The sequence below is a fragment of the Cyprinodon tularosa genome, unplaced genomic scaffold (genome assembly GCF_016077235.1).
Source record: "Cyprinodon tularosa strain WSP-4 unplaced genomic scaffold, ASM1607723v1 ctg1011, whole genome shotgun sequence".
Taxonomy (NCBI): domain Eukaryota; kingdom Metazoa; phylum Chordata; class Actinopteri; order Cyprinodontiformes; family Cyprinodontidae; genus Cyprinodon; species Cyprinodon tularosa.
Window position 1 is genome coordinate 117470 of NW_024037796.1, and position 21151 is coordinate 138620.

The 21151-nt window shown below is 43.5% G+C and overlaps 1 long non-coding RNA gene across 1 annotated transcript; it reads left to right on the top strand.

Annotated features, from left to right (window-relative positions):
• The first annotated feature begins 2719 nt into the window (after window positions 1–2719).
• On the top strand, window positions 2720–4587 carry LOC119778570. The gene is made up of 3 exons (XR_005280087.1): window positions 2720–2951; window positions 3050–3162; window positions 4545–4587. It is a non-coding gene; the product is annotated as an uncharacterized LOC119778570 (long non-coding RNA).
• Window positions 4588–21151: the final 16564 nt, after the last annotated feature.

Genomic DNA, 21151 nt, shown 5'->3' on the forward strand with positions numbered 1-21151 from the left:
TCAATCTCTGGGGAAATTTGTTCTTCTGTGATGGATTTTCTATCTGCTGCAGCCGTTAGATCACATGCAAATATTCCCGTCACGGCAAAAAGAAAGTACAGCCTAATTCTTTCAGTTTAACAACTGAGCCATGATTTTATTGCTTATTAAACTAAGAGCAACGAATGCTCTGCATACAGGAGGGCCGATGGGGGGGGGGGCTGAAAGCATCACTAAACAGGAGGGGACCGACTTAGGATAGGACAAGGTTCTGCTGCGAAGATCCAGAAAATGTTCAGCATCGTTGTTCCAATATTACCTGGAAGAATTAAATCCGCCTCACAGGGAGCGTCTCAACATCCGGACCGCCCCCCTCCCTGAGGTGAATCCTCCTCCAACACCTTCTACAGAAGCTCCATATCCTCCTGCACACCTGATGAACCTACAACCATTTTATTGAGCGTTTATTGGTTGGTTAGTTAGTGATTTGGTTAGGTTGAAATGTTGAAAAGTATTTTTTAAATGTCAGGCTAACAACAGAGAGCTGCAATGAGGTTTTCCAAAATCCTGGAAAACTTGGGGGGGGGCCTTATCTCTGGCATCTAACCAGAGATAAGGCAAAAAAACAGGTTTGACTAAAACAAATTTAATTCTATTCAGTTTATTTCTATAGCTAAACCAGATCATCCAGTCAGATTGATTAAAAGTTTTCTATCTAAGGAAAACCAGCTGATTGCATCGACTCATTGACTCTTCAGCAATCCCTCACACTAAGCATGCTTGTAGCGACAGTGGAGAGGAAAAACTCCCTGTGAACAGGAAGAAATCTCCAGCAGAACCAGGCTCAGTGTGAGCGGCTATCTGCTGAGGCCCACCGGGGTTCAAGGAGACAGAAGCAGACATAGAAAAAGAAGCATAGATACAAAAGGCAACTGTCAACCAGCTCCACAGGCGGCCCCGTCCAGGAAACACACAGCCAGGCAGACGAGCTCCGAGCCAGCTCCCATGTCAGAGGATGAAGAGAGCACATCCAGTTAGTCACAGTCAGAGAAACAGGACTACACTGGAAAACAGGCCAAGCTCCAACATCTAGAAACAAAGGTGTTGATGGCAGCAGCACAGCTGATATTTCTCTCCAGGATGGAGTCACAGCCAAACAGGAACAGACCAGATGAAGCTACTATGAGAAAAAGCAGAGAGAGCAGAACGTTAGAGATTGAACTAACAGATTCTGCAGAGTGGGAGAATAGAGATAGAATGAAGCAGAATGATGAAAAAGGGGTCCCTATGTCCTCCAGCAGTCTAAGCCTATAACAGCAGAACTATAGAGATAGAATGAAGCAGAATGATGAAAAAGGGGTCCCTATGATAGAAGCCACATTGGGGAGGGAGAGGGGGGGAAAAAGCATATTTCACACTTTATCCTTGACAGGATATAGTTTGAGATATTAAAACCTCAGCACAAAAAGTAATTATAAGATGAGAGAAACATTTCAGAAGAGGGAAACATTGGAGGGTTAAGTGACATGCCTTGAGATGACGTGTGTTGTGAATTGGTGCTATATAAATAAACGGAATTGAATTCATTTAATTAGGTGTCACATGTGAGTCTATCTGGTATTTGAGTATCAGTTGTGTTTGTATTAGTAAGTGAGTTCAATTTGTCCATGAACACTTTCCGGAGGCCATTGTCCTTTATAAAATGGAAGTTTATCAACTGGCGCTACAGTTATGAACGTGTCCACAGGTGGCCGTGGGGAGGGGAGAGAGGAAGTGTGGAGTTCTGGGCCCTTCCAGGGCAGATTTGATAAGGGAGAGGTGGAAATCCAAAATACACTTCTGTTTTTATTATCAGTCTAAGTCTACAGCAGTATAAATGTGGAGGTAGAATGAAGCAGAATGATGAAAAAGGGGTCCCTATGTCCTCCAGCAGTCTAAGCCTATAGCAGCAGAACTATAGAGATAGCTCAGGATAACCTGAGCCACTCTAACTAGAAGCTTTATCAAAAAGGAAAGTTTTAAGCCTAGCCTTAAAAGTAGACAGGGTGTCTGCCTCACGGACTAAAACTGGTAGTTGGTTCCACAGGAGAGGAGCCTGATAACTAAAAGATCTGCCTCCCATTCTACTTTTAGAAATTCTAGGAACCACTAGGAATAAATATATCCTCTGGACAAATGAGACCAAAGTTGAGATGGTGCATTATAATAGAGCAGACTGTTAAGATCCAAACTTAGCAGATCAGAACAATTATTGGGCATGGGGGGCGGAGGGATAAGGATCTGGTCTTACAGCAAAAACACCCGGTAAGAATCTGAGCCTCTCTAGACCAAAGTTTTCAGGGGTCAAAATTAGACAAAGGGGTCAAAACCCTCAGAACCAAGTTTCAAGAGCAGATCTACAATAGAAGCAAAAGCTGCAACAATGCAGTCCAGACCTCTTCCTGACGTACCACCCCCCCCCACCCCATGTGAAGGAGGGAAATGAAGCATAGCTAGAAACGTGATGAAGTATCATCTGATGATGACAGAACACAAGGTTAGCATGGCTGTGACATGCAGGCATGTTGGACTGTGTGTTAGAAGGCCGTGTGTAATAATAGATGCATGCTGGGATGCGTGGCTCTAGTTCCATCTGTTCTCTGTAAGCGTAGCAGAGAGGGAGGGGTGCAGCCACTGATATGAGCACAGATGGTCTGTTCTTCCTGATAACACTGCAGCCGTCAGAACAGAGAATGTGTGAATTAAAAAATCTCAGCTGAATTATAATAAACTCACAGTTGAAGTTGGCAGGTTCTCAGCTGCGATCTGTGCAAACTGAGAGGGAACAAAGAGACAGCGATCTGAAACAGTGTGAAGTGTGTGGGAGGAAGTGAGTGTTCCCGTCGGCCATAGAGAACGAGCAGAGTCAGAGACGATGCTGGCGCCATAAAGAGGAAGGCGTCGGATAAGGAGGAAGGGTTGGTCCTCAGAAGGTTAGTAAGCTGAGCCATGACCCTGCTTCCTTACAGACGTTGGTTTTCTGCAGGACAAACAACTGATCTGGAGTCTGCGTTATTCCTGGTTGTTGCAGGTGAATAATGATTAAATGTGATTCACAAGAAGATGATGTGGATTAAAAGAAGGAGGCCTGTTGGAGGTGTCAGGACTGCAGGTGGAGAGGTTGGTGTTTCTACGGGGCTAAAGGTATGTGGAGCTGTTTGCTGGTGATGTTGGTTTTCTTGCTCAAGGAGGAATTAGAGGATAAGGCCAGCAGAGAATGTAAAGGAAAACTCAGACATACAACAACAGATGATAAACGGTAGCCTTCTGACTGGTCCTCTCATGGGTCTGTGTACTGTTCCGTCATTTAGGATCAGAACCTGAAGAACCTGAGAACTGCCCTGACCCAACCCTGCATTATTAAATCATTAGCATCTGGGGGGACACATGGAAACCCTTCAAAAGGCAGGGCCCCTGGGGCCTGAAGGCCTCCGTTCTGTGGCCCTTAGTGCCTGTGCTTTCTGAGGTAGCACCACCTTAATTCAATCTACCTGAGTGACCTGTTGGAGGCCACACCCCTTTTATTAATGTGAAGAGATGTCCTGAGGGGAACCCTATCATAACAAGGCTCCGTTTCATGAAGCAGGTTTACTGAAAATGAAGTTATTTAAACCTGAAAACATGGAAACTCTGAGTTTTCAGTTTCAAAAAGAGTTTCCTCCTCCTGTTGCAGAAAGAAGAACCTGCTGGTCCTGCATTGAATGCTGGGAAGCCTCTTCCCAGAGGGCAGCAGGGAGAACAGTCCATGGTGGGGGGGTGAGGGGTCATTGATGATGTCACGGGACACGCAGCGCTGGGATGAAATGTCTTTAATGGAGGGAAGAGGAGCCCCCATGATCCTCTCTGCTGTTCTCACCTTCTTCCAGTCTGAGGCGCTGCAGCCTCCACACCACACAGTGAGACAGCTGCTCAGAACGCTCTCTATGGTGCTGCTGGAGAAGGTGGGGAGGATGGGGGGGGGGGCAGGAAGTCCAAGCGCTTCTGGGCCCTTTGGACCAGTGAGGTGGTGTTTCCAGTCCAGGTGAGGGTGTCTGTGATGCTGACCACCTCTACAGCTGAGCTGTTGATGAGCAGTGGAGCGTGGTTAGGCAGCTTCTTCCTGAAGTCCACCATGATCTCCTTGGTCTTCTCCACCTTCAGGATCAGGCTGTTATCTCTGCTCCACCAGCTGCTCCACCTCCTCTCTGTAGTCCAGGTCGTTGTCGTCTCTGATGAGGCCCACCACCGTGGTGTCGTCTGCAAACTTCACCATGTGATCAGTGGTGAACCTGGGGACGCAGTCATGTGTCATCAGGGTGAACGGCAGGGGGCTCAGGACGCAGCCCTGAGGGGAGGGGCTGATGACATCAGAGGTCCGACCCGGACTGACTGAGGTCTGTTGGTGAGGAAGTCTAGCAGCCAATAGCAGAGGGGTGTATTGAAGCCCAGCTGTTCCAGTTTGCCCATCAGATGCTGTGGGATGATGGTGCTGAAAGCTGAACTGAAGTCCAGGAACAGCATCCATCGTGGGTGTTCTTCTCCTCCAGGTGTGCCAGGCTCAGGTGGAGAGCAGCAGAGATGGCGTCCTCAGTGGAGCGGTTTCGTCGGTAGGTACAAACAGCTGCAATAACCAACTTTTTTTCACTAAGTTTCACTAAATTTACATATTAACTGCAGCAACAATCTTCTCTAACTTTCTCTCCTTTGTAGCTGTAGCTGTTTCTCTGTCTTTTATACATTCCCCCTTTTTTATTAAATTTTTTTTGCTTCTCTGCATTAAAATCTCAGTGTGGTGAAATAGGCACTTCCTGTTGCCTGTTGTCATGATGACTCGTCAAATCAGTGCTCCAATGATAATGTCTTTCCATACTTGCTGTGCAACCACTAAACTCTGAGTGGAGAAGTTAAAAAGGATTAAACTAATTGATGCTGTGAAACCGAACACTCAGAGTTCCTGACTTTAAGCTAGATCTATTCAGAGTTGTGGATTGGAATCTGAGTTTGCTAAAGCTGCTTCATGAAACGGACCCCTTAAGGTGACGACAACCATATATCACACCATCAACATGCCTAAAAAACACCCGGCTGCTGCATTGCTTCCTGTATTTACTGTAAATAAATCAACAAATCACTGATCAGGACAGTTTACAGCAGGAAGCCATACGGTGTGTTTAGTGAAGCTGCATCAATTTACTTTGCAGTATAGATCCATGAAAAAAAGATGCAGTCTGGATACCAACGTTTCTGTTTGGCTGTGTGCATTTTCATGGGAGTATAAGTGGGAAAATATTGACCTTGAATAGAAGGTTATCTTTTAATTACTCAGGAGCTGTTGTTACACAACATGAAGCATTAAGTGAGCAGGGAATACATTAGCATTTAATTACAACCATCATATTCTGGTTGGTCTTTCTAGAGACGGGAGGGACCCCAGGACAGGCTTGGCAGGAGAGTAGGGACACAATAAACTAAATAATCCGTTGTTTCTGCAACAACCAAAGGTTCGATTCACCTGCTTAGTATGGCTGACAGACGGGGAGCTGATCATTTAACGCCGTGGAGTTGATGATGTCATCATCCACCTGCTTCAACAAACCCACTGTCATTTAGACAAGAATAACCGCACTGTAAGGATGTGTCACCATGTGACCTTCAATTGTTTTTTTCTCCCACAATGTTTACATTTGATGACTGCTGCACTTTATCCAATGAAAATATCATGAGAGCTGTTCAAAATGAGATTTCATTTTATACACAAAACGACAAAGTTAGTCAAAGTCTGAACCACGTGATTGGTCAACAACACAACGCTTGCTCATTTGCTGTGCTTTTGTCTTCTCGCCACCTCAGCAGGTGGATGATAGTTTCACCCCATAATCACTAAAGTTACCCAAAATTTTGATTGTGGGCGGGTTCCACTTTCCACCTCTATGTGTGGAAACCTTCTTCTGAGGGAGAGGATCATAAACTTAGAGGTTTATGTCAGGGTTCACCTGAACAAAGTACTGGACTGGAGTCACAGCTGTGAAGCCGTGTCCTAGAAGGGACGGAGGAGACCGGACTTCTAGAGGGAGATTAGATCCTTCAGATGCTGCAGATCTTCTATCAGTCTGCTGTGGAGAATCTGATCTCTTCCTCCATGATCTGCTGGGGGAACACCATCAGAGCTAATGACTGAAAGAATCTCAACCAGCTGATAAAGAAGGCAGGCTCTGTTTTGGGAACTCCTCTGGAACCTCTTGAGATGATTTCACAGAGAAGGATTCTTCATAAAGACAGCTGGAGATAGGCACCAGCACCCCTCATGACCCCGGCAAGGACAAGCATGATGGAAAATGTAACGTACAGGAAACTGGACCCAGGAAACAACTCAGACAGGTCAGTGGAATGCAGCGGATTTTATTTATGAGTGTGTGGGACAGGGAGCGGCCAGGCGGCTCTTAGTCAGGAAATCTGTGGCGGAGACAACAGGTTAGTGATCAGCAACAGGAAAACTAGAGAGGGAGTGAGGCTGGGTCACTAACCTGTTGCTGGGTCTCAGAGATGGCGGTTGGCTCTGTGCTGGGTCCAGGGCAGGAGTCCTTAAGAGGAAGGGGCCGTTGAGCGGCGGATGGTTTGCTGAGGACTGAAGCCGCTGAGCTCCAAAGACAGTCTGTCCAGTGATCAAGTCCAAGCAAAGGTACAGAGGGGCAATCCAGAAGAGAGTTCCAGGTCCAATCCAGGGTCCGTTAACTGGTAGGTTGAGAGAAGCAGAGGAGTTCGGCAGACTCGTTACTCACTGACTGAGTGGGGTTCAGGCTCACAGGCAGGCGATCCAAGGCAGAACTGAGGCGGGGGTCCAGAGGCAGATCTGGTTTGGATTCAGGGCAGGCAGACAGGAACAGATAAGGGATCAGGCAGGCTCAGTGAAAAAAGGCAGAAAACAGGTCAGGCAACAGGTAGGCAGGCAAAAGATTCATATGCTGGAAGGGACTTAACGAGACGATCTGGCCCTGGGAACAGATCCAGATGAGGTATATATAGAGGAGTAACCAATTAGTGATGATAGCAGGCAGGTGTGTGGAGTGAGCAGGCAGGGTGGAGTCAGCAGGTGTGTGGAGTGAGCAGGCAGGGTGGAGTCAGCAGGTGTGTGGAGTGAGCAGGCAGGGTGGAGTCAGCAGGTGTGTGGAGTGAGCAGGTGTGTGAAGTGAGCAGGTGTGTGGAGTCAGCAGGTGTGTGGAGTCAGCAGGTGTGTGAAGTGAGCAGGTGTGTGGAGTCAGCAGGTGTGTGGAGTCAGCAGGTGTGTGGAGTGAGCAGGCAGGGTGGAGTCAGCAGGTGTGTGGAGTGAACAGGTGTGTGGAGTGAGCAGGTGTGTGGAGTGAGCAGGTGTGTGGAGTGAGCAGGCAGGGTGGAGTGAGCAGGTGTGTGGAGTGAACAGGTGTGTGGAGTGAGCAGGTGTGTGGAGTGAGCAGGTGTGTGGAGTCAGCAGGTGTGTGAAGTGAGCAGGCGTGTGGAGTCAGCAGGTGTGTGGAGTCAGCAGGTGTGTGGAGTGAGCAGGCAGGGTGGAGTGAGCAGGTGTGTGGAGTCAGCAGGTGTGTGGAGTCAGCAGGTGTGTGGAGTGAGCAGGCAGGGTGGAGTGAGCAGGTGTGTGGAGTCAGCAGGTGTGTGGAGTCAGCAGGTGTGTGGAGTGAGCAGGCAGGGTGGAGTCAGCAGGTGTGTGGAGTGAGCAGGTGTGTGAAGTCAGCAGGTGTGTGGAGTGAGCGGGTGTGTGAAGTGAGTAGGTGTGTGAAGTCAGCAGGTGTGTGGAGTCAGCAGGTGTGTGAAGTGAGCAGGTGTGTGGAGTCGGCAGGTGTGTGGAGTCAGCAGGTGTGTGAAGTGAGCAGGTGTGTGGAGTCGGCAGGTGTGTGGAGTCAGCAGGTGTGTGGAGTCAGCAGGTGTGTGGAGTTGGGGATTAAGCCAGTGCCGAGATCGTCACAGAAAATGGATGGATTCTTCATTTTAAGATTTTTATGGGCAACAGTGATCATCCTCTTCAGAACATTTTAAAACATTAACAGAGTGTCTTCAGTCAGAGGCTGATTCAGATCTGGTGTAAGACAGACCTCTACAGAAGATCCTTCCCACCTACAGCATCAACACCTAAAACAACTGGATAAAAAACTGCCTGCCTGTTACTGCAACACTGATTTTCCCTTTGGAAATAAATAAAGTATTTGGGAATTTTATTAGAGTTATGCCAACATAATCGTCTTGTTAAAGCCAGGTTTCTGTAAGAGATCAATGTGATTCTAATGCAGGCATCCCCAAACTCTGTCCACGAAGCCCGCTGTCCTGCAGGTTTTAGAGGTTTCCTTGTTCCAGCACAGCTGATTTTAATTGAAAGCTGATTAACAGGCTTAAGCTCTACTGCAATCATCATAATCAGCTGTGCTAAAGCAGGGAAACCTCTAAAACCTGCAGGACAGCGGCCCTCGAGGGCCGAGTTTGGGGATGCCTGTTCTAATGGATCAAGTCATTAATGAAACAACTTTTATTATGTTAAAAAGACCTAATGTAATTATTTTAACTTTCTTTTCTAAATTGAAGTTCATTATATTATCATGATTTACTCCTTTGGGAATCTTTGCTAATTTATTAGATTTTGCTCATGGGCAAGACATTGTCTGGATGGAGTAATGAGTGGGTAACAGTAGAGAAGCTGCAGAGAGGTCTGTTAAACTGAGACTGTGCTTCCTGGTCTGCACCCTGGGGGGGGTCAGGGTTATGGAGGAATATTACATTCAGCTAGATTTCTGATCAGAATCAGAAAAAAAGAGACTCCAGCAGGAGAACACAGGCTTTGGTTTGTGCTTAGAGTCTGTCTGGGAACATCTGCAGGATGATGGACCTCCATGCTGCTGGAATAGATCAGCGCTCCATCTACAGGTTTCTCTGATGGAGGCGACAGAATAAAGACTCCTGGAGAGGAAAGGAAGTGTCCAGAAGAACTGAGCAAAAGTGCGCTTTCCTTCCAAGTCAAACATCCTTTTAATCCTGAGAGGGCGGCACTAAGTTTGATACCAAACTCACAGGACTAAACATATTAAAATGTAAAAAAAAAAAATATATGGATCAGAGATTAAAAAGTGGGACCAACCGGTGTGACGAGGGCTTTTCACTCTAAGGTCCCAACAGGACCCAGAGGTAGAACCTTTTTTCTCCGATAACTTCCAGCTCAGCTGTTTGTCAAATCTAAAAGTTTAGATTCTGCAGAAACAATTTTTAACCAATTTTCCAAGGTTGAAGATGTGCAGCAGTGACTGTGTGGTTCTGCTTTCCTGATGAGATGCTGTTTATTGATGCAGAGATGCAGAGCGGCAGGTGTGTTTGTTTCCTCATGTGTGCAGACGCCCTCTCTCCTAGCAGCTGCTCTGTTTAACTGTGTGATGGTGTCTGTTATGTAAACTGCCAGCTCTGACTCCCATTTGCATGAAATTCGAGTGTGAATTTCCAGCCAGACGAGGGTTTAAATTCAGATCCTCCAGTCTGTTTAAAGACGGCATCTGGGAGAGAAACATTCCTGAATGGTGCTGAAAATGAAACCTTTCCTCACAGCTCAGCTCTGCTCTGAGATGATTGATTTGATTGGCTCTCTCATCAGCAAGCAGGTAGCTCTGTCATGTTTCTGATGACCTTCTCTTCACCAATGGTCAGACTTCATCCTCTCTCAGATTTAAGCTTCTTGCCAAAGGTGTTTTTAAGCTTGGGGTAGCTGGATATCAGAATTAGGCCAAGCTTAGGACCAGCCCACCAAGGACAGTCGCCAGGGTCCTGAGCCTCGCTCAATTTGTCTGCTGATGTATGAACACTAAATACAAACATCCCTTAAAAATACTGATCCCAACCCAAAGGAGACGGCAAAGATGCTCAGATGCTAATTAACTAGCCAGCCTTTGTTCAGGGCTACGTTTCAGATTCAAATCCTCAATTCTGAATTGATCTATGCTAAGGTCGGGAACTCTGAGTTTTTGGATTCAAACAGCTGCTATAAATTAGTTCAATCGACTCTAATGCTACGTTCACACCTAAAGCAGCAGGAGCAGCAGGAGCAGCTAGTTTACATGCAAATTCAGGGTCTCGAGCAGCAGGAGCAGCAGGAGCAGGAGCAGCAGGAGCAGCAGGAGCAGCAGAGCATCCTGACAAATCTGAGCATCTGAAGCAGCGCCTCATCAGCATCTGAAGCATGTGAGGCGAACCACAAGCAGCATGGTGGAGTTGGAGAAATTGACCTTTAGTTGCCGGACGCTCCACATCAACCAATTTCAATTCAATTCAGTTTATTTCTATAGCTCCAATTCACATCATGTCATCTCAGGTCACTTTCCAGTTCACCAGATCATCCAGTCAGATTGAGTAGAGCAATAAAACATCACCAATGGAAATTTAAGACAAGCTGCATGAAGAAATAAAACATTCAGTCAGAGATGGAAGACAAAGGCAACACAGCAGACGGTGCAGGAATAGGTGAGAGGAGGAGATAGAGACAATGGATAGAGGCTTTGGACAGAGAGATGCAGGGCTGGAGCCAAGAAGGGCAGAATGAACCCCAGTGGGCCTCAGCTGATGGCCGCTCACACTGAGCCTGGTTCTGCTGGAGGTTTCTTCCTGTTCAAAGGGAGTTTTTCCTCTCCACTGTCGCTACAAGCATGCTTAGTGTGAGGGATTGCTGAAGAGTCAATGAGTCGATGCAATCAGCTGGTTTTCCTTAGATAAAAAACTTTGAATCAATCTGACTGGATGATCTGGTTTATCTGGAAAGTGACCTGAGATGACATGATGTCATATAGAAATAAACTGAATAGAATTAAATTTAGGGGTACACTAAGGAAGGAAAATGAAGATAATCTCAGTGTTATCAGGAGGGAAGCACAGGATGATCACAGCTAACATTGAATCAGACCATAAGTTAAGAGGATGGAGGAAACGCGTTTTGCTTCCTCTCAGCTGGTGGGAGTAGAGCTGACAGATAGAGCCGTCCTTACAGCAGCAGATGATGATTGGCAGCGATGGAGCAAGATGACAGCACATGAAGTTTTCCTTAGCTCCCATTCTGATGATACAAGGAAGCAGGAGGATGACAGGAAGCAGATAAAATGTCACAAAGACTCCATCACCTGTCTGAGAGGCAGACTAGAGTTAGAGGAAGAGAACCGAACCGATCCGACATTAGGATGCTCTACCCAACTAAAACTAATACACAGAACTTTCACCAACATCAGTTTTTATCTAAACATCAGTCAGAATAACAGCTACTGTGAGCCAAACTGCAGGCTTATGGGTTGATTGGTGGTTCCTAGAGCTTCTAAAAATAGAATGGGAGGCAGATCTTTTAGTTCTCAGGCTCCTCTCCTGTGGAACCAACTACCAGTTTTAGTCCGTGAGGCAGACACCCTGTCTACTTTTAAGGCTAGGCTTAAAACTTTCCTTTCATATGTTAAGGTAACGTCCTGAACCACATGCAGAAAGCAGATGGTAGACAAAGGGTAGAGAAGGATTTCTGCCAGACGCACAGTAATGGACGAGGTTCAGGGCTCTTAATGTCCAGCGGCTTCTGAAGGGATCTGGCTTTTATCACAGGTGGTGGTCAGACAAGATATGAATAGATAAAGGATCAAATGGAGTGCCTTTATAAAGCAGGGCAAACACTGTACGAGTTCATGCTCTTTTCGGGCCAATTCTCCAGTCGTGAGAGAATCTTTCTGACCAGGCTGCGTTTCAGCCGCATGGTGCGTCCTGTGTCTGTATTATACCGCGGGTAATGAGGGGCGGCCATAAAGGGAGGCCATGGTTGTAGTCACTTAGCGTCACAGAGCTGAATTATGGCTCACAGGTGAGCTACCTGCAGCTGATTCAATAGAGATCCTCAGAGGGAGAGATAGAGCACTCACCAGACCGCGCAGACTCACCATGACCATAACATTTCCTTTTCTATGAAGCTCATAGTTAGAGTGGCTCAGGTCATCCTGAGCAGAATTGTGCTGCTATAGGTTCAACCTGCTTGAGGACATAAGGACCAACTCTCCCTCACCTGCTTCTTTCTATCTCTATTATCCTATTTTTGATTACAGATATTGCTAGGGCTAACTTTAACTTCTTTCTCCGGTATATGCTCTGTATATACTGTTTTTATGTCAAAAGTACACCTGGTCTATTACTTCCTGTTTCTGTGTGTTTAAACTGTCTGTTTAACCCATAGCTCCTATATTTTCTTGGTAAAATATTTTCCTCCCACTGTCGCCACATACTTGCTGAGGATTGCAGCCCTCAGTGATTAAATACAGCCGTCTGTAAAGTGAAAGTTGTAATAAAATGCTGACAAAGTGAAACCCATCAGTCTCTGTTTATTTAACTGGAGTGAATTATGTGTAAAACTTTTTCCATTGACATGTCAGCGTCGTCGGCAGGATCTCCTAGACTAATTTTTCTCGGGGCAGTTCTGACAGAAGTGTCTGATCAACCTGGGATTAATTACTGGCATCAACTCAAACAGATGGAGGATGGAGGACTTAATGTTTCCAGGTGTCAGCAGGACATAAACTGATTTTTCTGACACGGTGGGAAATCTTCCGTCAGCATGGCTCAGATAGTTTTAGATTTAAAGGTAACAGTTTCTACTGGTGACAAAGGTAGATTTGTTTTTTTCCACTGGGGAACAAAAGACTGTATGCAGGGGTAATTGGCGCAGGGCGCTCAGAGGACTAAACCCTAAAGGACTGATAGGAAGGATCCCCCACATCTATCCTGGTTGGATCCAGCGGACTTCTGATGGTCAAATTAACGGTAGATGAAGATAAACGGGGAATAAACTTACAGTTCAGACCAAGTGGAAAAAGAAGAGGCAAGATTCTAAGGAATCACCTCCGCCGAGAGAAATGGGTTAAACTTAGCCTAAGTTTAAAGGCAGTGTTTGAAGTTTGCACTTTATTAATTAATAATAATGAATTTTACTTCTATAAACTCTTACAGGAAATCAGTAACTCATCAGATCTAAATAAAGATTTGTGGATTTTTTTCTACAGACAAACAAATCTCCTCTCACATTTCCAGATTTATTTACACATTTTTAAATCCTGCTGCACAAATCGAGGTATTGGTTATTTATTTTCCAGGTGCAATTCTATTCCCTTTATTTCTATGGCGCCAATTCACATCATGTCATCTCAGGTCACTTTATAGATCCAGATCAACCAGATCAGCCAGTCAAATTGATTCAAAGTTTTCTATCTAAGGAAAACCAGCTGATTGCATCGACTCATTGACTCTTCAGCAATCCCTCACACTAAGCATGCTTGTAGCGACAGTGGAGAGGAAAAACTCCCTTTGAACAGGAAGAAACCTCCAGCAGAACCAGGCTCAGTGTGAGCGGCCATCTGCTGAGGCCCACTGGGGTTCAAGGAGACAGAAGCAGACATAGAAAAAGAAGCATAGATACAAAAGGCAACTGTCAACCAGCTCCACAGGCGGCCCCGTCCAGGAAACACACAGCCAGGCAGACGAGCTCCGAGCCAGCTCCCATGTCAGAGGTGCACAGTTTTATTTTGTTAAAACGCTTCACAGTAAAGTATTTCAGTTGGTTTTTTTTTAACTCTTCACTATTCTTCTTATAAACTTTTCTTAGGTCCTCATTTGGGACCATTTTTTCTATAATCTTTTTGGTTAGACTTAGGCAACTTTTATTGTCGTTTTGCACACAGAGTGTATAAAAACTGAACTCCACTCAGACGGAGACCAGCAGCAGAGAAAAGATGGAGGACAGCGGGTGATGATGGCGTGTTTGGATAGAGCAGATGGACGATGAACAGGTGGAGCAGAGCTACAAACACTAAACCTGGAGGGGGATTTAAAAAGGCAACAGAGAACCATCTGAGGGCTTTTAATTAGCCGTCTCCTTTATCACAGCCGCGGCGCAGAGCAGAGCTGAGATGTGGAGAAAGGAGCAAAGGGTTTTATCTAAGGAGGCGTCTAGAAATCAGAATCATTTCAAATGCAAAAAGCAACAGAGAGGATTTCATCTTCCTTCTGTCCTTGCTGGTATTTACAGAAGTCGCTCCTCAGGTGACGTTAAGCAGCTGCTGATAAAACGATCTTCTCTAGTTCCACATCATCTCCATCCATATTATCTCTACTATGAAAGAGAATTTCTACTTATTGCACAAAATCGGATTTTGCTGATTTTCTTTTATTATTCGATTAATAATAGTAATAAAGATCATTTAGATGCGTTTAGCAAAGAAAAGTGTTCCTGCATTTTGGAGTTTGGAAAAGTTCAGCCTGAGAACCTCCAGCTGATCCTTCCCATCATCTCATTAATGCAAGAACTTTTCCTGGAAAGTTTAACCTTTATCTGACCTCTAGCAGCTCCGCCCATCAAAGCTGCAGCGTCTCATAATTACAGGGATTTTATAAAAAAAATGGTTTAGGTAATCTATTTCTATGTTATTTATTATCAACTATAGTAGAAACTATTTATAATTACATGGGGGGGGGGGGGGGGTCCACACAGGAGGCAGACATCTTTGTGCTACGGCAGCTCAGAGCTGACAAACTAGTGACTGTAGTGGGCGCCATTTTGCTTGGTTGGGCCTGCATCCTACACAGAATCATAAAATACTATTGATAAAATGATCTATGTAAACTAGATCTACACCTGCCACGACCAGCAAGTGGTTATTATGAAGACGACTGATTTAAATTGCCAGTTGCTTCATTTTTTGGGATCTTTCTCCTGCTTTCGGTCTATTTTGGTTTTGGTCATGAAGCCCAAACCATGAGGAGGAATCCTCTGGAAAACAGAGGGAGGGGGAGACGGCGTTCCCATACATACTGGTACCAGAGCGCTCTAACTGGGGCAGCTAATGGTGCACTATAAAAAAACAGCACCCGCTGGAAAGCATGCCTGCTTTATTTTAATCATTGCAGTCTGTGAGTATTCAGGGTGTCCTCTGAAGGTTTTGATGGTTCCTCTTGGATCAAGACAAGCCGTCTGAGAAGGAACCTATTTCCATCTGAAGGAGCAAGAAGGAAACCTTCCTGCTGAATAACCTCAGGGATCAGATGACTGCATGTAAAGAGCAGAGCGTGTTTCATTCATGCATGCAGGGAACCACATGTGGGATGTTGGGAGTTACTAAAGGACCCTGTGGGGTGAGAGCCTCCATTCTAACCGCACCAACAACATCTAATTGAATCTGATTTGGATGAATAAAAGGGAACTGCAGCTGAGGAATTTATTGAAGCAGTTATCTGTAGCAATTAGGCAGTAATTGGCCCATTGTTATCTTTAGTGGTCTCCTAGAAAGGCCGAGCATACAGAGCAGGAGTGGGGTGGGGGGGGTCTGTCCAGAATGACGGTGTCAGCTGCAAATCGCTGCGTCTTTCTTTCCTGCAGCTGCACAGAAGGCCCTCTACCTGCAGACCAAAGCTCTTCATCTCTTCCTTTCATGCGACAAACTGAAGTCCTGCTCTGTTGTTTCCACATTATGGTCAGAAGAGAGCAAAGTGAGTCTGGACCAGAGCGGAGGATTGGAGGACAGACTCTAAGCTCCTTCATCCCCACAGAGCAGATCAACACCTGAATCAATGCCTGAGAAGCTTCATCAGCTGAGACCCCAGGATGCTGCAAAGAGAGGACACAGCTCAGGTGATAATTCAGATGTTTTACCAGAAATCTGGCAGCTGCATGTTTGAGGAGAACCTGTTTGATGTGTAAGTCCAGTGCTTTAATGAACCCCCCCTCAGTCATCCACGCGGTTCAGTGAGGAGAAGAACCTCAGACTTTAACGGCTGTGAAGAATCCATGTTGATCTGAAGGATGATGATATGTGGAAGCTTCAGAAACAGGCTGCACTGTTAAAAAAGTAAATGGCAATTGTTGTTCTAACACACAATTGTATTGTAATCCGACTCAGAAATATAAATTTGACATCTAACAAATAAATACACGTTTGCCCAACTCAAATTCTCAGAAGTTGGTTTAACAAGGAGTTTTAAATCGCCTATACAAGATTTTTTGAGTTCCCTCAACTGTAAACTCATGGGCATGCGCACTGCTTATGTTCATGGACACACCCACTACGGTACGGGGTTTCCTATCCCTTTCTTCAAGGGCACAGCCTTTTTCCCTCGTGTTTGAGAAGATTGGCGGACATTGTGATTTTATGCATCTGGAGAACCATGGAGGAACAACCCTGGGACCTCACCAGTTTTCTGAATCTTTTCTTTCCCCGGTGAGTGCTGCAAAGTACAGACAGTTAGCGGTTAGCTCCGTGAGTTAGCATTCCCTTGTGGTGTATTGCCACCGAGTTGAAGCATGAGTTCACATGTTTTTCACGTTCTGATGAAAGGAAAAGCCACGCACGTGCGCGTTTATAATGCGCATGTGCGCATGCGTGTTTGTGCCGCGCATGTGCGGGTGAGTGTTTATGCATAGAGAAAAGAGTGTGCCTGTTATTTTCATTGTACAAATGAAAAGAGACATTAAGTTGAGTGTAATAACTTATGAAATTTCTAAATTGTTTTATGTAGTGCAGTGTTGTTGCACTCAGGCACAGAATATTACAAGACTACATTATTTTACTTTCTTAATCCGATGTGGGTATTTACTGTTATTTACATTATTTACATGTGGATTTTTTGCTTTCATGATTTTATTTGCTTTACAAGAAAAACAGTGACATTAACAGTTTATATGTTAACCCTGTAATGCAGCAGTTAATTCGTAATGAGTTAGAAAAGTTACATTACACACTGAAATTTATCATACTTGGAGAGATATAAACTGTACAGTTAAGAACAAGAAGTGAATGGATTTAACTAAGCCCTGTTGTGCTATGCAGGCTGGGTTTTTTGGATACCCTGGATTCTGGATTCTCTCCTTAAATGGAGATGGCGAGCCAACCGTGTGAACATCTGGATTTGGACTGAAGAGAAGGATTTGGACTGAAGAGGACTTTCTTTTTTTGCATTCATCGTCCTGTCGGAGTGGTAGGACTAAAAAGAAAAACTCAGAGATAAAAAGGGAAAACCTTTTTCTTTTTCCGTTGGGAAACAAGACATTTTATTTCTTTTTTTTTTTTTAAAGGGTGCATCCAATTTAAAGAGACTACAATTGAAAAAAACAAACTGAAGGCCGTCCAAATTTGTAAAACTGTTATTTTTTCATATATGTTAATACACTTACTTCACAAAAAATTACCTGTGTGTTTTCCTCTTACTAAAATGGTGTCTTACTGTTTTTTCCCTCATCATCACTCTTACGAATCTAGAACATTCTGGTCCAGTGTCAGGTTACTTTGATCTGTGCAGTTAAGATTATGTTGTTGAACATGGTTTTATACTGTATCTATTGATGCAATGTTTGGCTTGAAGCAATAAAAATGTTGTATTAACATAATTTTTTGTGTGTTGAATGATTGGTAGTGAAGACGATTGGTAGGACTAAAAAAACTGAGTTGATAGAACTCAACTTGCAGATAACACTACAAAATCTGAGTTTGTAGAACTCAAAATCTATATGTCAAACTCATAAAACAAAGTTGATAGAACTCAGAACTTAAAGGTGAAACTCAGAAACCTAAATTGGTAGAACTCAAAATTTCTATGTAACACTCCAAAAACCTAAGTTGGCAGAACTCAAAAATCTTTGTAAACTCAACCACAGTGAATTTAAGTAAGGAAAACTCAAAAAACCAAATGCATCACGTTGCCTAGAAAATTTAAGTTCTGTCAACCTCTATTTTTTTTTCAGTGTGTCTAACTGGGCTCTGCTTGTTCTTGGGACTGAGCAAGTTTTGGTGGACCAACAGCATTGGACTGCTTACAATGAATGTATTAATTTTGCAGATGTTTACTTCCCTACAAGCTGACATGACTGAAAATGGATCCTTTCATTCTGACTTTCCCCAGCGCTAACACTAAAGAGGCCATGAAGACTCTATACCAGGCTATCTCTGAGCTCCAATCTGCACACAGAGGCTGTTTCCATCATTGCTGGGGATTTTAACCAGGCTGACTGGAAGACTGTTCTCCATCATTTCTACCAACATGTGGACTTTGCAACTTGGGAGAAAAAATATTTTAGATTTTAGATTTAGCCTACTCTACCATCATCGGTTTCAGAGTTTGTCGCCAATCTGCTGATCAAACAGCTGAAGCTTCCGGAAGGAACTGAACCACAGATTCAGCGGGCACACCGAGCTCTGGCACCCAGACCGCCTCCCAATGCGGCCCCGAGGTCTATAATTGTGAATTTCTTGCAATCCAACACAAAAGAAATGGTTCTGAGGAAAGCCTGGGAACAGAAAGTGGAGATGGAGGGCAAGCGCCTTTACTTTGATAACGATTATGCTTCGGACGTTATAGAAAAACGTAAAGCATATGGCCCATTAAAAGCAGCCTTGAAGCAGAAGGGCGTCAGATTCCAGACGCCGTTCACAAAGTAACTCTGAACATTGTATCATAACAGGTTTGCTCTACTATTAAAAAAATAAATAAATAAATAAAATAAAAAAAATAAAAAAATAAATAAAAAAATAAAAAAAATTAAAGTAACGTACGGGCGATTTAAGAGCTGAATGTCTTTACCAGCTGGTTTTAGTCCTGTTTCGGATATTATTCTCCCCTCTGTTACTGAAGTTATTGCTCATAGGTCTTTTGATAGATATTAAACAAAGTGCCGAAAGGAGTGAATGTTGTAGCGCTTACCAAATGTTGGACTTACCTAGTACAGGTAGATCTACGTCTACTACTAGAGGGGGCCCCCACCCTAGTGTGGTACTTTGCCCCCACCCCACCAGCAGGGACACTGAGGGATGTTTTCATACATCTCCACCTTTGGAAGTTTCTGTTCTATTTGTTCATCTGTGTTTTAATAGCCTGTTCAGCTATTTGTTGGGGGATCTTTTTCTAGAATCACACGGTGACCTTACAAAACTAAATAATGACTGATATTATCAAGATAGTTTCGTTGAATGTGAATGGTATGAATAATCCTATAAAACGTAAAAAAAAATCTAACTAAAATGCGAAAAGAGAAAGCACAGGTAATCTATTTACAGGAGACGCATCTGTCTAAATCGGAACATAAAAAACTCAGGGGCTTTGGCTACTCAAAGGTATTTTACAGCTCTTTCAGACATGGAAACAAAAGAGGAGTTTCAATTCTAATTCACGATTCAATAAAATTTGATTGTAGCTATGATCTGTCAGATAAAGAGGGGAGGTATGTGATGGTGAAGGGGACTCTAGACAATGTAATGGTAACACTGGTCAACGTTTACAATCCTCCAAATAGTAATAAACAATTCCTTAATAGCCTCCTCAACAAAATAATTATGGAAACAGAGGGAATGTTGGTTTGGGGAGGGGATTTCAACATGGTATTAAACACAAAACTTGATACAACAAATAGTAAAAAACAACAAAATTCAACTACAAAAAAATTTAAATTGACACTTGAGGAATTTGGATTTGTTGATGTCTGGAGGGAACTAAACACCAATGTAAAGGACTATACCCATTACAGAGCCTAATAAAAGTTATTCTAGAATTGATTACTTTTTCATTAATAAATCTGATATATATAAGATAAAGGAATGTAAAATAGAAGAAACAAGTATATCTGATCATTCTTCGCTAATAATAAAACTAAATTTATCTTCTGAAAAGCGCAAAACAGCATGGCGATTAAATGTAGGCTTGTTGAACTCCAAAACAATCAAAGCCGGAATTTCCCACGATATAAAAACTTACATAGAAGAGAATGACGATAGACAGGTTAATCCGGTGATATTATGGGACGCACTTAAGACAGTATTAAGAGGAAAATTTATCTCAAAAACAGCGGCCTTTAAGACATCTAGAGTGGATGCCTATGAAAAAGAAAGAGCTCAACTAACAGATCTGGAAAGACAACACAAATTAACCCAAAATCCCAACCTGTTAATAAAAATAAAAGAACTAAGAAACAACATTGATAAAATGCTTACATATGAAATTGAAAAGAAATCAAAGTTTATTAAACAATCATATCATGAGGTGGGACCTAAAGGAACAAAACTGTTGGCAAAGAAATTGAAAAAACAACAGTCAGATAGACATATCTATAAATTAAAGGATGATGAAACAAATCAAATGATACATGACCCAGCAACTATTGAGGACAGGTTTATGAAATACTACCAGAGATTATACAGTCAGCCTCCCTCTGCTAATGATGGACAGATAGAAACCTTCTTGGAGTCATTGGATCTGCCCTCAATTGGTGAAACCCAAAACAAACTTCTCACTTCCTATATAACTAGGATAGAAATACAAAAGGCAATTAATAGGTTAAAAAATGGTAAAACACCAGGAAGTGATGGATTGCCATCTGAGTGGTACAAATCCTTCAGCGAAGATCTCCTACCACTACTAGAAAAATCATTTAATTATACACTGGAACATGCAGTGCTCCCGCCATCTTGGAGAGAAGCAATCATAACAGTCGTTCCGAAAAAAAGGAAGAGTGAAACATGCTCTGATTATAGACCTATATCCATCCTAAACATGGACTATAAAATCTATACCTCGATTTTAGCGAAACGATTTGAACAATTCATTGGAGATATCATAGATGAGGACCAGACAGGATTTATTAAGGGTCGCCAAACGCGAGATAACATCAGAAGGGCACTTCACATAATAGACCATATTCAAAATAAAAAATCATCAGCTATCTTAATCAGTCTCGATGCAGAGAAAGCTTTTGACAGCGTAGGCTGGAACTTCTTATATAAAACACTTGGAAAATTTGGCTTTAATGAAAAAGCTGTACAATGTGTGAGGACTTTGTATCAGTCACCTGTGGCCAGAATCAAGATTAATGGAAATCTAACTGACAATATAAAACTAGAGCGCTCTACCCGTCAGGGCTGCTGTTTGTCACCAACTTTATTTGCAATTTTTATTGAGCCACTGGCACAACACATAAGACAACATAAGGATCTTAAAGGTATAGATATTCATAATGAGTCCCATATAATAGGTTTGTTTGCAGACGATGTTATTTGTTATTTATCAGACCCTGAAAACTCGCTGCCTTGTCTGATCAACCAGTTAGAGATATTTGGCTTCTATTCAGGATACAAACTAAATTTGA